This window comes from Mauremys reevesii, linkage group 3 (genome assembly GCF_016161935.1).
Source record: "Mauremys reevesii isolate NIE-2019 linkage group 3, ASM1616193v1, whole genome shotgun sequence".
Classification (NCBI taxonomy): domain Eukaryota; kingdom Metazoa; phylum Chordata; order Testudines; family Geoemydidae; genus Mauremys; species Mauremys reevesii.
The window spans coordinates 180,134,358-180,151,057 of NC_052625.1; positions in this window are offsets into that span (position 1 = coordinate 180,134,358).

The following is a 16,700-nucleotide window of genomic DNA, read 5'->3' on the forward strand; positions in this document are numbered from 1 at the left end:
AATGCTGCTCACTCGGATGTTTGCAAGATCAAACCCAGTGAGAAATATGCCTGCTCTGGTGGGCATGCTTCCCCATTGCCTTAGCTCTTTGTGTAGTCATTACACCCATGTAGGGCAAGTGGTAGCATTTTATACTCATTTTGCACAAGTGTAAATGAATATACAAAGTGCAAGGCAATGTAGAATCAGGCTCACTGTACCTAGGCTCTTATATGTCCTAGAATAGTTGATGCAGCTTATGAATATGGATATGGGCCTGAACACAAACCTTAATTCCAAACACATCCAAACTTTAGGAGTGTTCAGATCTTGAACCAACTGTGCACACAGGACTATCACCATTGTTACATAAATAAAATCTAATAAGCACATTTGAGGAGGATTTTTGAGGGATATTAATCAGAGCCCTAAATACTAGAGAGCTATGAACCAAACTCTTGTAATAGTTCCAGTTGATTGAGCAACCAGGATTGTCACTTTATCTCTTAGTCCCTGATAATGTATATTTCTATTGGTTTATTTAATAAGAGTGTGTTATATCTAGCAGTATTTTGCTCTTGAAAAGCAGCACCCTTACAATAGCTGATGAAACACAGATATTTTCATTTAGCAAGACATCTCTGCAACACACTGCAAAAAACCTGACACTTATTGATCTGCACTCTGGCACTCCTGTCAGATATAATTTTTTAAGGATCAACAAATAACATTCTCTACAGTGAGTTCTTGCACCTTTTATAAGCCTCTTGCTGTAGAATAATCACTGGCTGGTGAAAGTGACAGAAGTCGCTTCTGATTTCCCTCCACCTGCCCTTTTTCTTCTTTGAGGAATGAGCCTGGGCTTTGTAAGTTAGGATCTTCAGGCTCCACTTCTTGCTCTGATCCTTAACTAAATCACTCCACCGGTGTGCCTTGGTTTCTATGGAATCGGGGGGGGGGGGGGACACCTATTACGCTGAAGGAGTATCACAAAGATTAGTTAATATCAGAACGGTTTTTTACCATATAACACTGTGAGGATTATTGTTATTTCTCCTTGGCTGCTCCCTTATAAACAGCTTGCTACTGAGAAGTGATGCTTTCATTTCAAAGGTAGATCACCCTTGCACCTCTCCTCTGTGCCTTCAAAAAACCACCACCTACTTTAGAATCATCATTGGGTGTAATTAACTTCCCCCTTCAGCTCACCACACTTCTATTTATTTGATCTAAAATACTTTGCTTATGTATAATCATCACTTTTATGGGGCAAGTTTTCAGAGACAGGCATGGGTAACTGAGTGCATGTACCTAATGTACATGCAGATTCTAAAAACAGTAAATCAGGTATTTGTACACAGCCACCATGTGCGACAAGCCACAGTATGCAACTCACCACATGGATGCACAAGTACTCTGTTTGCACATGCAATTGTGATATTTTTATGTACAAATTAGGTACATATCTGCAAGTGGATGTGCACAATTCTGCACAACATTCTTTGACATTTTAGCCCTGTGATGGACAACACCAATGGAAAATAAATTCTGTGAATGTCTTTGGCTCTTTATGAGCCTCTACAGGAAGAGCGGCTCCCCCATCTCCTATATTCAGATCTTTTGATTGTTGTTGAATGGACCATAAATTGAGTTTAAGTCATCTTTACACTTTTTCCATATGATAAGCTATAAAAGTAGTCTAAGCACATTAACTAAAGCTGTGTATGTTCTTTTCCCCCTGAGACATGTAGGTCTAATTCAAAAGCCTTTTATGTATTAAAGTTGTCATTAAATAGAAGCCCTTTATGGATTATTAAGTCACTTAAAGATTTGCTGAACATACTCAAATTCCTAAATAAATCAAAGGGATTTTTTTTTAGTAACAAACTGAATGCGGAGGAAAGTTTAAAAAGTGTGTTTTATTCATTGGAGTTTAACTATTTGAACTTGAAATCTGTTGAAACACACAGAATTTCTTATACTGCCATTCATTTTGATCCCAGACATAAATCACAGTGGTTGGGGACTGGTTAGAGAGGATTTATGTTCAGCAAGTTAAAGTGAACACTGATGCAAACTGGCAAGAACTTTCCTCACGTTGCATGAGACAAGTAAAAACACCTTTGCAAACTATATTCTAGTATTGAACAATCTCAAACCCAGAATGAAGAATGAGAGCTGAAGACAAGGCACTCTCAGCCCTCGTCTACACTGTGAGTTTAGGTCGAATTTAGCAGCATTACATCGATTTAACCCTGCACCTGTCCACACGACCAAGCCTTTTTTTTTTTTTTTTTTAAACTTAAAGGGCTCTTAATCGATTTCTGTACTCCTCTCCTGACGAGGGGATTAGAGCTGAAATCAACCTTGCTGGGTCAAATTTGGGGTAAGTGTGGTTGCAATTTTATGGTATTGGCCTCCGGGAGCTATCCCAGAGTGCCCCATTGTGATCGCCCTGGACAGCGCTCTCAACTCAGATGCACTGGCCAGGTAGACAGGAAAAGGCCCACGAACTTTTGAATCTCATTTCCTGTTTGGCCAGCGTGGCAATCTGCAGGTGAGTGCAGATCTCATCAGCAGAGGTGACCATGATGGAGTCCCAGAATCGCAAAAGAGCCCCAGCATGGACCGAGGGGAGACAAATCTGTGCTATCAGAACTCCGTTCCAAAAGACAAAATGCCCAAACATTTGAAAAATCTCTAAGGGCATGAAGGACAGAGGCTATAACAGGGACCTGCAGCAGTGCCACATGAAACTTAAGGAGCTGAGGCAAGCCTACCAAAAAATCAGGGTCAGAGCCCCAGGCATGCCGCTTCTATGGTGAGCTGCATGCCATTCTAGGAGGTGCCCCTACAACTAGCCCACCCCTGTGCTTTGACTCCGTCAATGGAGTAGCACACAACAAGGATGTGGGTTTTGGGGATGAGGAAGATGATGAGGAGGAGGTTGAAGATAGCTCACAGCAAGCAAGCAGAGAAACCGTTTTCCCCGACAGCCAGGAACTGTTTCTCACCCTGGACCTGGAGTTAGTACCTCCCCAAACCCACCCAAGGCTGCCTCCCAGACCCGCCAGGCAGAGAAGGGACCTCTGGTGAGTGTACCTTTGTAAAGATTAGACATGGTTTAAAAGCAAGAGTGTTTAATGATTAATTTGCCCTGGCATTCGCGGCCAGTACAGCTACTGGAAAAGTCTGTTAACATGTATGGGGATGGAGCGGAAATCCTCCAGGGACATCTCCATAAAGCTCTCCTGGATGTACTCCCAAAGCCTTTGCAAAAGGTTTCTGGGGAGGTCAGCCTTATTCCATCCTCCATGGTAGGACACTTTAGCACACCAGGTCAGTTTCCTAAATGAAAACCCAACAAAATCAACCTTCACCCACTGCCTGATTTTGCCTCTCTCCTCTATTAGAGATGGGCCAAAACAGAAAATGTCTGAGCCCTGAAAAAGTATTGGGCTTGAAAATGGGATCCTGAGCTGAACTACCCATAACACTGGTTTGCAAATGTAGAGGATTCTCACAGGAAGTGCTCCATACCTAGCAGGGTCAGGACCCAAGACCATTAGTAGAAGAATTGTTTTTTTAATTGCGATAGTTAGTGTTTGCTACCCTGGCAGCATCAATTCTGGAAGAACAATCTTCTTAAGAGTGCTGTTTTGGGGAATGACAGGACCAAGGTATAACTGGACTAGCTAAAGCTTGCAATACCTGCTAATATCTAAATGTTAGTGCTATTGCATACTGATGACTATCCCAAATTCAAAACTGTTTTCACACAAGATTGTTTCTTCTTTAGTGATCCAACTGAAGTTAAATATTTAAACAAACAGTGACAATCATACCTTGGTGTGACAGAGTGCTGTGGCTTGACAGGTTGGTCAGCACTCTGATCACGATAGCTGCAGTTAGTTTCCCCAGTGATGGCTGATTGAGCCATTAGCTAATCAGAAGGGAAGACGGGGGGAGGTAAGGAATTAATTAGCCCTCAGCTGGCTAGCCTGATAAAAGTCCAGAAGGAAATGTTACAAAGGGGGTGGGGGAAGGGCAGAGCTAGGTGAGTCCAGACTGAAGCACTCTCAGAACTGGCTGATCTCTTTTCCTCCTATGGCCTTGGTGCAGCTGGACTCAAAAATGTAGAGATTAAAAACTGTGATTCTGCACTGCACTGATGTTGGTAGGAGGGGGTGGAAAAAATTACAGACTGAACACTAAAAGAAAGTCGGCCTGAGCAGTGTCTGGGCCATCAGCAGATGAGGACAGAGCACTGCCTAGTCACACATGGCTTGAAAGAAATCCCACACTCTAGCAAGTTTCCTAATATTTCTCATCCCTATTAAATTTAAATTGTCTTTTCCTTCAACTTATACCACCCATCAGTGTTGGGGTTTAAACCAGCATCATGAGGAGTATCAAATGCTGCAACTGCAGCAGACAACGTGTGTGTTCCAAGATTCATAGATTCTAGGACTGGAAGTGACCTCGAGAGGTCATCGAGTCCAGTCCCCTGCCCTCATGGCAGGTCCAAATATGGGCTAGACCATCCTGGATAGACATTTATCTAACCTACTCTTAAATATCTCCAGAGATGGAGATTCCACAACCTCCCTAGGCAGTTTATTCTAGTGTTTAACCACCCTGACAGGAACTTTTTCCTAATGTCCAACCTAAACCTCCCTTGCTGCAGTTTAAGTCCATTGCTTCTTGTTCTATCCTTTTCTCCCTCCTCCTTATGACACCCTTTTAGATACCTGAAAACTGCTATCAGGTCCCCTCTCAGTCTTCTCTTTTCCAAACTAAACAAACCCAATTCTTTCAGCCTTCCTTCATAGGTCATGTTCTCAAGACCTTTAATCATTCTTGTGGAGAAATTGGAGAGGGTCCAGAGAAGAGCAACATCTTTCTTGAAATGCGGTGCCCAGAACTGGACACAAAACTTCAGTTGAGGCCTAACCAGCGCAGAGTAGAGCAGAAGAATGACTTCTCGTGTCTTGCTCACAACACACCTGTTAATGCATCCCAGAATCATGTTTGCTTTTTTTGCAACAGCATCACACTGTTGACTCATATTTAGCTTGTGGTCCACTATAACCCCTAGATTCCTTTCTGCCGTACTCCTTCCTAGACCGTCTCTTCCCAATCTGTATGTGTGAAACTGATTGTTCCTTTCTATGTGGAGCACTTTGCATTTGTCTTTTTTAAACTTCATCCTGTTTACCTCAGAACATTTCTCCAATTTGTCCAGATCATTTTGAATTATGACCCTATCCTCCAAAGCAGTTGCAGGCCCTCCCAGTTTGGTATCGTCTGTAAACTTAATAAGCCTACTTTCTATGCCAATATCTAAGTCATTGATGAAGATATTGAACAGAGCCGGTCCCAAAACAGACCCCTGCGGAACCCCACTTGTTATACCTTTCCAGCAGGATTGGGAACCATTAATAACTACTCTCTGAGTACGGTTATCCAGCCAATTATGCACCCACCTTATAGTAGCCCCATCCAAGTTGTATTTGTCAAGTTTATTGATAAGAATATCATGCAAGACTGTATCAAATGCCTTACTAAAGTCTAAGTATATCACATCCACTGCTTATCCCTTATCCACAAAACTCGTTCTCCTATCAAAGAAAGCTATCAGATTGGTTTGACATGATTTGTTCTTTACAAATCCAGGCTGGCTATTCCCATCACCTTACCACCTTCCAAGTGTTTGCAGATGATTTCCTTAACCACTTGCTCCAGTATCTTCCCTGGCACAGAAGTTGAGGCAACAAATGCATGCTTGTGGATTTCATTTCCTCCTGACCCTAATAAGCATGTCATTGAGTCTCATTTAGGATGTGAGTGCAAGACTAGATACAGCCTGTGTAAGGACTATCTCCATAAACTAGGAAATGGGATTACAGTGTATTTGTCTATTTGGGTAAAATCAGTTTCCATTCAGTTTAAGAATGGTTAGAAAAAATGGCATTGCCTCCTTGTTGTATTTCCAAGCTGTCAAACTCTTGAGGCACTGACATAACGCTACTAGTGCAAATGCTGCAAAGTATTACCAGTGTGCAATGAAAAGAGAAAGAGCCGCAGCAGCAGCCACCCTCCTTCCTTTTCCCAAGCAGATGTACCTCTGTAGATACGGAAGGGAGAGAGCAGGAAATGATGTGGTGACCATATTCCCAAGTCCAGGGCCGGCTTTACGCTGATTCACCCGATTCCCCAGAATCAGGCCCCGCGCCTAAGGGGGCCCCGCTCCGGGGGTCTTTGGCAGCATTTTGGCAGTGGGGGGTCCTTTGGTGCCGTGGAAAACCTGGATCAGACGCCCCACCGCCGAGTATTCTAATTAGGCCCCACGGGTCATAAAGCCGACCCTGCCCAAGTCTTTCAACCAGTGTATTCTTGACTCTCTGGAACAGGCTGTCCACATACCAAGCCTCTTGACTTTCACTTCGTCACCATGTCACACACCAATTTGTCTCCTAGCCGTTCTGCAGCTCAATATAGCAGCCCCAGGAATGTTTTCTTTGCAAGATTATATTTACCTACTTTTGCTTGCTTGTTTAATTGGCAAGGCACCTCATTATTTGTCAAAGCTATTCCATTCTCTAGGTCAGCATTGACTGACTTCTGCTTGTTTAAGGGACACATTCAGTTTTGATATTTTAAAACTGATTAATTTTCTGGTGAAGCACTCCTTAAATAATACTGCATGTTCTAAAGCAAGTGATTTACAAAGAAAACTCAGAACAGTTTCCTGAAGGTTTTTCTGCTCCCCTGTTGATGTTTGTAAGAGTCTTTTCAAGGAGGAAGGAACTGACTATGCAGAAGACACAGTGAAAGTAATTGTACACAAAGTACTGTCTAATGCACAAAGTAAACAAACTGAAGTATTCATACTGTTCAAGGCGAGAAGGGACCATTAGATCATCTTGTCTGACCTCATGTATCACAGGCCCTTAAATTTCATCCATTACCCCTGTATTGAGCCCAATAACTTGTGTTCAGCTCAAGCATATGTTCCACATAGGCATCCAATCTTCATCTGAAGACGTCAAGAAATGGAGAATTCACCCCTTTCCCTGGTTGGTGAATTAACTATTGGAATAAACATCACAGTTGAAAATGTGTGCCTTATTTCTCACTTAAATTTGTCTAGCTTTAACTTTGAGCCTATGGTTCTTGTTATGCCTTTCTTTGTTAGATTTAAAGAGCTCTCAGTACTCTAGAGCTCTTCCCCAGGAAGTTACTTAGCCACAGTAACCAAGTCACCTCTCAAACATTTTTTTTCTTTTTGATACACTGGACAGATTGAGCGCTATAAAGCCTCTCACTGTAAGGCATTTTCTTCAGCCTCCAGTCATTTTTGTAGCTCTTTCCACACCCTCTCCAATTTTTCAATGTGCATTCAAAATGTGGAGACCAAAACGGTGCACCGTATTCCACTATCAGGCCTGGTCTACACTAGGCGTTTAAATCGGTTTTTTTGAAAAAAAAAACCGATTTAACAACACAACACACTACACTACCTTATATCCGATTTAATGGCTCTTTAAATCGGTTTTCTGTACTCCTGCCTGCCCAGAGAGAGCTCGCATAATTCGGTATTAATATTAACATATAGGAATAGTGTGGTGTGGCCGGCAATCGGTGGTGGCTCAGGAGCTATCTGACCACCCACACACCACCACTGACCACAACATCAACATTCTCATGCACTGGTGGCCAGGAAAAGAAAAGAAAAAAAAACTTTTTTTTCATTTCATTTTCCTGCGCGCACAGCTCATCTCATCATCACAGGTCACAGCACGCTTCGCTCATCTCACATGCAACAATGAATGAGCCCCAAAAAGAGCCCCCGCGGACCAGACTCGAGGAGGTAATGGATCTGATCTGATATGGAGATGATTCAGTGCTAGTAGAACTGCGAAAAAGAAAAAAAAAAAAAAAAAAAAAAGAAAATTTAAGAATTTCTAAGGCTAAAGGCCACACAGGCAGAGCAGGCAGCAGAGTGAGTGCAGTTAAGGAGCTCAGACAAGCCAGACAAAAACCAAAGAAAAAAAGAGAGGTCGGGGTCGTCAAAAAAACATGCGCTTCATGCAATTTGAGATGCTGATTTTTAGGCTGGGCGGGCTGCCCACCCCACCCGTGGATTCCGAGGTGAGGGGGGGTTGTGGGGCTGCCATGTCTGAGATTAGAGAGAAGGGGAAGATGAAGAAAGAGAAGAAAGAGAAGAGAGCACAGCACAGCAGAGAGTGAACCCCAGCCCACAGCAGAGCTCAGCAGGAACACTGCTGCTCCCCTCCCCTCCAACCATCATCCCCAGAGAATTCCGCCTGGCCCTGAGTGAGTAGCTGTGGTGGTGAAACAGTGCAAATAGCAAAAGCTTTTTTTTTTTTAAGTTTTTTTAATGATGATTTTGCAGACTTGGGATGCAGATGATACCAGAGTGTTATAGACTTTAACGTTTAGAAGTTACAGTTCCCGGGAGGGAAGGAGATCTCCCAGACATCGGATAAAGTCCAGAGCTAGGGTAGAAGCCCTTGGCAGAAGGTTTCTTCTGAGGCATCTTGTCAGGCCCACCCATGTAGGACACTTTACCATGCCATGCATGTAGGGCAGTAATCAGGTATCATGCATGGTATAGCATGCAGCGGGCGTATGGTCGCAGACTGTCAAGAAGCAAGCATCATATCTTTATCTATTATCCTCTATCCTGTTATCGCTCAGGATAACCTTCTTAAAAATCTGGAAAAAAAAGGAGGGGGTGGCCATTTGGCCATTTTTTTCTGGGTTAGTGGAAAAAAAGCACAAAAAAAACTTGCCTGCGTAGCGAGGGGAGGGAGGAAATGATGATGTGGGATTTTTTCTGTTTGGTCACGGTGGGTGGGGAGGGATTAGCTTGTGGGTGGAGGGGAGCGTGGTAGAGCCATGCAGGGAGCTAGGGGAAGGGTAGCCATGCGCCATGGGTTGGGGGAGGGATGCAAGCTGAGGCTATGATGGCATGCTGATGTCTGTGTGAGATCTGTGACCCCTGAGCTGCATTGCCAGAGATAATTAAGATGAAAAATCTGCTACGGTCACTAATCAAATGTGCTATGTAGATGTGTGTAATGTGTGATTGTGTGTAAAAATTCATCTTTCTAATTAATCTCCCTCTATTCAAAAATGCAGCTTTCTAAATTTCCTCTTCCCATCCCCATCCCTCCATCCTAGGCTAGGAGGAAAAGAAAGAGGGAAGGCAAGAGAATAGGCGAGAGAGGAAAGAAGACGCGAGAAAGAGATGTTCTCGATGATATGGAAGGACATTATGGCAGAAAGAGAGCTCATGAATGAGTGGAAGGGGAAGGAACGTGGAGGACAGGAGGGGAGGACAGAGAGGGAGGACAGGAGAGATGAGAGAGAGGAGGGGGAGGGACCGAGAGCGGTGGCGGCGCGCGGAGGAGCGGCGGCAGGAAAATCAGGCGCTGGGGCTGGGATCAGATCAAGGCGACATGCTCTCTGGAACTGTGCGCTGGCAGAGCATGCTCCTGCAGCACAGCTGCAGACAGCAGCGCCAGCAGCAGTACCTCACCACCCCCCTCCTCCTCCCCCCTCAGCTCCTCACACAGACGTGGGCACTCCTCACCCCCCTCCCACCGTGGGCCCCCCACACCGTGGACATCACCCCCACTTCCCCACCTTAACCCATCCTCCTTCCCCACCCTCCTTTTTTTCCTTTTCTTCTCCTTCTTCTCCTCTCCTTCCACTCCCTTATTTTTTTTAAATCCTTTAAATAATCTGATTTTATTTTCCCATGCTTTTATTTAGCTGTACTCTGGTTTTTATACAAGATCAATAAAGATCAGGGGTTGGGTGTTCAGGGCTGGGGCTGGGTCAATCAACAGGGGTCACACTGTCAATGGGCCATTGACACAAGCTGCTGTGAATCAAGTACCCTTCCTGTTCGCTTCTCTTCTTTCTGCATCTGGTTCTGCACCTCCTCATTCTAGCTTCCTGCGTTCCAGGTCCTCAGCCTCACACCTCAGGGGTGATTCACCACACTGCCTCCTCCCCCTCCCTGGCTCATAACAGAGCCAGAGATTGTGGCACATACAGCAGGCCCACATAGTATAATGAGTCTGGCTGAGGGCAGCAGGAGTCAAAATAGCCATTCGAGCCTTAACAAGCCTGCCAATGCCACCACCACCATTCTGCACTTGCTCAGCCTGTATGCAGGCTGCCTGTGCTGACCACTGCAGCCAGTGTCCACCCAGGGGCTTCATGAGCCATGGGATAAAGGGATAGGCAGGAACATCCCCAATATTTATTTCCTGGTCTGAACAGCCCCAACTGCTGGCCCCAGCTGTTAGTATCAGCCTGCTTGCAGTTTAAACAGATCCTGCGAATACCAGCAGTGATGAGCCCCTTGCATGACTCGTGTGCAACCATCCTGTGCTTGCAGCAAAAATGCACCAGACCCTTGCTTGCCACTCTGCCCCTGCTGCCCCTTGCGTGCACTGGGTGCCAGTTCCCATGTGCTGGTGGCCCGTTGAGCCTCCAGCGGTTTACCCCCCCCCCCCATCATGCCCCCCATTGAGTTTGCATCCTCCAGGCAAGCCCCTTCCTGCCCCTTTCAAGCTGTAGCCCTTGCATTGATTGCATGTAGCAGCAGCCCATCCACTGCTTCCACAGTGGCCCCCACAGCTCCCCCCTGGCATTGCATTCCAATCATGTGCTTCCCCGACATCTCCCCAGCAGCAAGTCTCCACAGGGTTCTGGCCACTCCTTCTCTACTGTGGCTTCTCTCACAAGGTGCAAAGTTCCACGAAAGTGCCCTTCAAAGCAAGTCACATTAAAGCACACTGGGAATCGCCCCACATGCAACACAACCAAGAATTCTCACACAAGTTCTGCTTCCACCCCCCAAAAATCGCGTTTCCCACCAGTCAGTGCTCCCATCATCATCAAAATCTCCGCCCCGCCCCCATCAGCATCCTGTGTCCATCTCCCCCACCGTCATCGGCCCCGCTCAGGTGCTCGCCTGTAACATGCCCTCAGGTCAAGGTCCTGGTTCAGCATACTGCTCCATATACTTCAGTGTATATTGTGATGTTCTTAGATCTGGAGCTGAGCAGGGTCCATGGCCATGTGTCTGCGGCTGCATCCGAGCTGCAGCGCTGCCGCGCTGAACGGTCAAGGTGCACTGTGGCAGGGTGGCAGGGTCTGGAGGAGGGGGGTGGCTGGCACCCCAGCAAGGAGGCTGGCAACCACCCAGCTGGGTGGAGGACCAGGAGAACCCGAATGCGAGGGGGGGGGAAGGGGGGGGGACAGGATAGAGGAAGGATAGCTAATGGATAGCTACCCATCAGGCTCTGGATGAGCTATGGACGCCCAGACCACAGATAGGCTGCATGTGTTTAGTGTGTGTAGTGTGATGCCTTTCACACCATTTTTTAAAAAATTTTTTTAAAGCAAATTATTTTAGTGTGTAAATAGTCCCCATGTTGTAGTGTTACCCTTAGTCTCAGTAAAGCCATGTGCAGAAGTAAAGATCACCTCCCTATTCCTTCAAGGGAGAAAGGAGTATATTTTTTGCTAACTTCTTTCAATAACAGCTTCTGGTTTTCCCCTTCTTTTGTTCTGCTCCCCGGGTGTTGGAGGTGAATGAGATCATAACTAATTAATGTTTTTAAAGTGTTCTGTAAACCTGGGATGAAAGGCATTCTACAAGCTTCATTATTGCTTGGAACAACCTCCAGGAGAGTCTTTTTTGGCTCACTAATTTGACTTCCAATCTGAAATTTCCATGGTTAATTTGTGATACTCTTAACCCATTAGATGAGGATCATTTGTTAGAGCCAGGAGCTGTTTGTATTAGCTCTTATATCCATTTCTGGTTTTCTAAAGCTAAAAAGGAAAAAACCCAGTAAAAAAGATTTAACACATCAGCTTTAAAGAAAATCCATTGGAGCAGAGGGTATTTTATTTAAAAACGGTTTTTCAAACAAACTTGGATCAGACATTAATAGCCCTTTCTAAAGTGAGATATTTCAGTCATAGACAACATAATGGGCTTATGAGCTTTATTTTGGGATTCCAGCTTTGAAACTAAGTAGGCCAATTATTCATCATCATCACTGACTCTTGAGTCTGATCAAATGCCTCATCCTCTGTCTAGAGCACCAGTTAAAAAAAATAAAAAAATAAAAAAAAAGATAGAATTTTAGAAATGGGAATGGAACATATGCAAAGAAAAGGAAAGGACTAAATATTCTCTCTCGCTCCACAGCTGTGGTCAGCAGAGACGCTTGATGCAGATATCCAGAATTACAGAAGAGATGGCATAGCTGCCATGGTGTTCTCCATGAGGGCCCTCGACCCTGGAACACATTGCCTCCCAAAGCAGTCTGAATCTGGTGACAGCAAAAGACCCCTGTTTGGGAGAGTTTTTGAAGAAAGAGGAAGGTATGCGTCCCACAACAATGAAGGGGCCAGAAGGATTTTTGTAACTGTCTGGCTGAACACCTGCTGAACTGATCGTTTCAACGCTGCTGCGATTTAACTGTTATTGTTAAAGGTGTGTTTGCCAGCCGAGAGCATGGGATAGGGGTTTTTTAGTTGTTTTTCAAACTGAAGTCAATAAATATTGCCTGTATTTAACACATTATAGGTGGGGCATTCAAAAGCGCCTAAGTAATTTAGCAGTATAAGTGTTCGAAAAACAATAGGCATTTTTGAAACGCCCACCCTGCATCAATAAGCTGACTGCACATTCATTACTAGGGTGACCATATGTCCTGGGACAGTCCCCTTTTTGGCTGGGACAGTCCCCTTTTTAAGCCCTATCCCAGATGGCCCAACTCTTTTGGCAAAACTAACATTTGTCCCATTTGCTCTTGCCATCTGATGATCAGTTGCCAAAATCAAATGGGACAAATGCCCAGTTTTGCCAAAAGAGTGGGGCACGCCCCCCCCAGTGGGGTGCAGAGGAACATTCAGGGAGGGTAAGTGGCAATGTCAGCCCTGCACAGTGGGGCTCGGGTGAGCAACAATGCCAAGCAGCTCGGGCAGCCCCGTGCGGGCTGGGGGGGGGGAGGGGGCTTGGGCGAGCAGCAATGCTAGCCCTCCATGGGAAGGGGCAGGGGGACTCGGGCTAGCCCGGGGGGGGGGGAAGAGGACGTTTTCAGTTTGAGAAATATGGTCACCCTATTTATTACTACATATTGGCTGAAAGAACACAGTGGATATTAGTTTTCAGTTGCAATGTGGTCATTTTGGCCAAAGATCATCATAGATTACTTTGCATGGCTGAATAGCCTTTAGATATCTTCTTCTGACCTATGGATTTATGTCTTCATTAAACTTACTCTATTCTTCCTTTGTTAGTGGTGCCCATCAGTCTTCCTGGAGGATAGCAAATGTTTCCTGTTTTATATGGGCCCAATGCTGGGCATACTGTTGTCCAATGGGCTGAGGTCAGAGGCACTCTGCAACATGACTATGCTCTGCTGCTGAAGAGGCCAATTTATATCCTGAGGGAGAAGAGTGTCCTCCTGTAGATGGCTGTGTGTTTTTACATGGCTGCCCAACTCTTCGCCATTCAACCTTAATGCCCCAGATCCACAGAGCTATTTAGACTCCTAAGTTCCATTGATCCTCAGCTGGGGTCACAACTACTGCTACCTTTTGGTACCGTTCTGTTCTCCTCTCCGAAGTAGCAGGCCTTCTTAAAGGTTCCTGGGAAATGGTTGTGGGAAGTCACCTGTCTCACATGGCTGAAAGGGTGAGGAAGCCCGGTGCAGTCCTCTCAGATATTCAGCTAAACAACCAGAAATGAAAGCACTGGCAAGATTAATAAAGACAGATTAATATATTTGACATACAGCATCTGCAGGGAACCCAAATTCATAGTTTGGCTGCTGTGATTCCCTGGGTGATGGGAATGAAGCTGAAAGGCAAGGAGAATTTTTATGGGACTGTGGCCCAAATATCTTCACCAGCTGGCTTGTGTTCAGTTGGCCTATGAAGAATTCATCCAGGCATATGGATGTCAGAGGATGCACTGAGCTCCATGCTTCTCTAATATTCTCAAGCACCTGATTCCTGCATGGCAATCTAGTTGGGCAGACTGTCTCTGAGAAGGAGGTGGCCACATTAAATGACATTATGTTATTGATATCAAGTGGGTACTTCTCCTTCCCATTGAGGAGGGAAAGCTCAGAGAGAGGGAATAGGTAGAGCCCTGCAAACATCTGCTTTATATATATGGATGCCAATATCCACGGACCATGTTTGCAGATCGCAGATCAGACACGGATACAAATTTTGTATCCACATAGGACTCTAGCAGTAGGGAAACCTCACAGACCCTGCTTCCTCTCAGAGAAACAGGGCAAAGAGCTACCAGAATACAGTGGGGCAGCTGAAAGCTCTCAGTCAGACAGAGAGGAATGGGGACCTCAGTGTTCAGAGCCAGGGTTGGACCTGGCTTACTGGGCTCCCGCCTTCCCACATTTCTCCCATTATTTCTAAGGCTGTCCTCGCTTTCAGTAAGCATGGAGAAGAAGAGCCAGAAGTGCTGCTTCTCAAATAGTTCCCCAAGTTGCCTCCACTCACAACAGGAGAGTTTCTTCCCCTGGCTCCAGGGTATTGAAGAAGAGGTCATGGGTACGCTTGCCCATCCCCCTGCTGTTTCTCCTCTTCGGAATAATACACCACAATCCAAAGATCTGGTACAGATGTGCATCTCTCCCCTGATCTTCAGACCCTAAAGGACCTGCTAGGTCCTCCAGGACCAGCATCTAGGGCCCTAGATTCTGACTTATTTCAAGAACTGTCCTTGGGAAAAATATCCCCCAACTTGGCAGCTCTATATTAATGAGATATACACTTTACAATTAATACATGTTCCTTTGATGTATAGAAATGGCATTATCCAATCATCTCGGGTTCAGTTCTGCAACCCTTCAGAGCTGCCAGTAGCGTGTGTGTGAGGCGGGGGACAGCGGAGGAGAAAGTTGGCCATGGCCTGGACTCAGCAGGATATTTTTAAGGTTGATTCCTTCAGTATCCTGGGTGCCCTGGAGGGGCCAGAGTCTTCTTCCAGCCTTGCCCTACAATCCCTGCTCACTTTGGGTCCAGAAGAGAAAGAGCCAGGTGGAGGTGAGCATGCATTGCTGCAGGCCTGAGCTGTTAGTAGAACACCAAGACATTGTGTGGACATCCGGTGTCGGGGCTCAGCCCTCTCAGGCGCAGCTGGGACCCAGGGCGCCTCACTACACACAGCCAGTAGGTCAGGGTCCAGACCCTCCAGCAGGGATTGAGCGAACAAATAGTCTACAAGCCCAGGCCCTGGGTCAGGGCGGGCAATCAGCAGTTTAGAGCTCAGACCCTTCAGCAGGGGTTGAGCAAACAAATAGTCTATAAGAAAAACATCCTCAGGCCAGCGAGAGGGGGAGTCTGCCACCCGTGGAAGGGTGGCAGGGAGGACACAGGCCCTCCTATTCCACTGCATCCCAGCCCAGGGCCCTAACAGTGGCAGGCAGTCTGCAGCTGGGTCAGTGGGGATCCTGGCCGCAACACACTGACATTGGTTCGGGGTCCCCTGGAGCCAGACTACTGTCGGCTACCCCCAGGACACTTCCAATCTCCCCCTCTCTGGGTACCTGTCTCTCGCCGGCGTCCTCCAGTGGGTCCCAGACCATGGGCTCCTCAGGATACCGGGCAGGGGGAAGCGCAGGCAGTTCCTCGGGATACCGGGCACGGGGAAGCACAGGTCGGGCGGGAGCTCGGCCACCGACGTCTGTTCTCTTCAGCGACCGGCCCCCAAGTGCGCGCCGGGGCTGGACTTTTATACTTCCTGTCCGGCCCCTTGACTTCCGGGGGCGGGAACTGGCGGAGGTGGCTCCGCCCACTTTGGCGGTGTCTGAGGCTCGGCCCTCTCAGGCACAGCTGGGACCCAGGGTGCCTCACTACACACATTGTCTCTTGTGAGCAGAGAGTAAAAAGATAATAATTCTCTCCCACAGCCTGCCTGAAAGAAGGAAGAGAATCCCATCCCCCTAAACTTGAGTCTCTGTTTCAGACAAGCTAAGTCTGGGACTGAACTGAAGTAGAGAGAGAGAGAGAGCGCGAGCTGCAAATGTGGTTCTGTACTACCTTTTCAACTCCAGGATCCAAAAGGTGGCCTAGGACCAGAATGGTCCATGACTCAAACCTGAGAAGTTCTAGGGTATTACTAAACCCAGCCAGAAAAGGCCACCAATCACCCCACTACTCAGTGATCACAGATTTCAGAGTCTTGCAGGCTGGTTTTTCATTGGAAGAGAAATCAATGACAGAGCACGGCTATTTTCTTAGTGTAACTTGTTTCATCCACAATGTATACACCATTCCTTGAACAGAGGTGGTCACAACATGAAGGCAAGCATCTCTGTCAGCAAGCTCTGCTAAAAGGATAGTACCTGATTCTTAGGGAGCATCTCTAACCTAACTTAAGAATTGACTCTAGTAGGAGAGATTAAATTAGGGAGAAACGCTTCTGCTGCTTGCAACAGTTCCTCCCAAAATAAACCACATGACAAGACTTTCTTAGTGTGTGAGCACTGTGGATAAAGCTTGTAAAACTACGTGCCACAAAGCCATTGGGTGTCAAACACCATGACAGCCCTTACTTCAGCTGGACTGGTGTAAGAGGGCTGGTAAAAATCCAGAATTCGGTCCCCACCAATCCGTCTGAGAGCTCT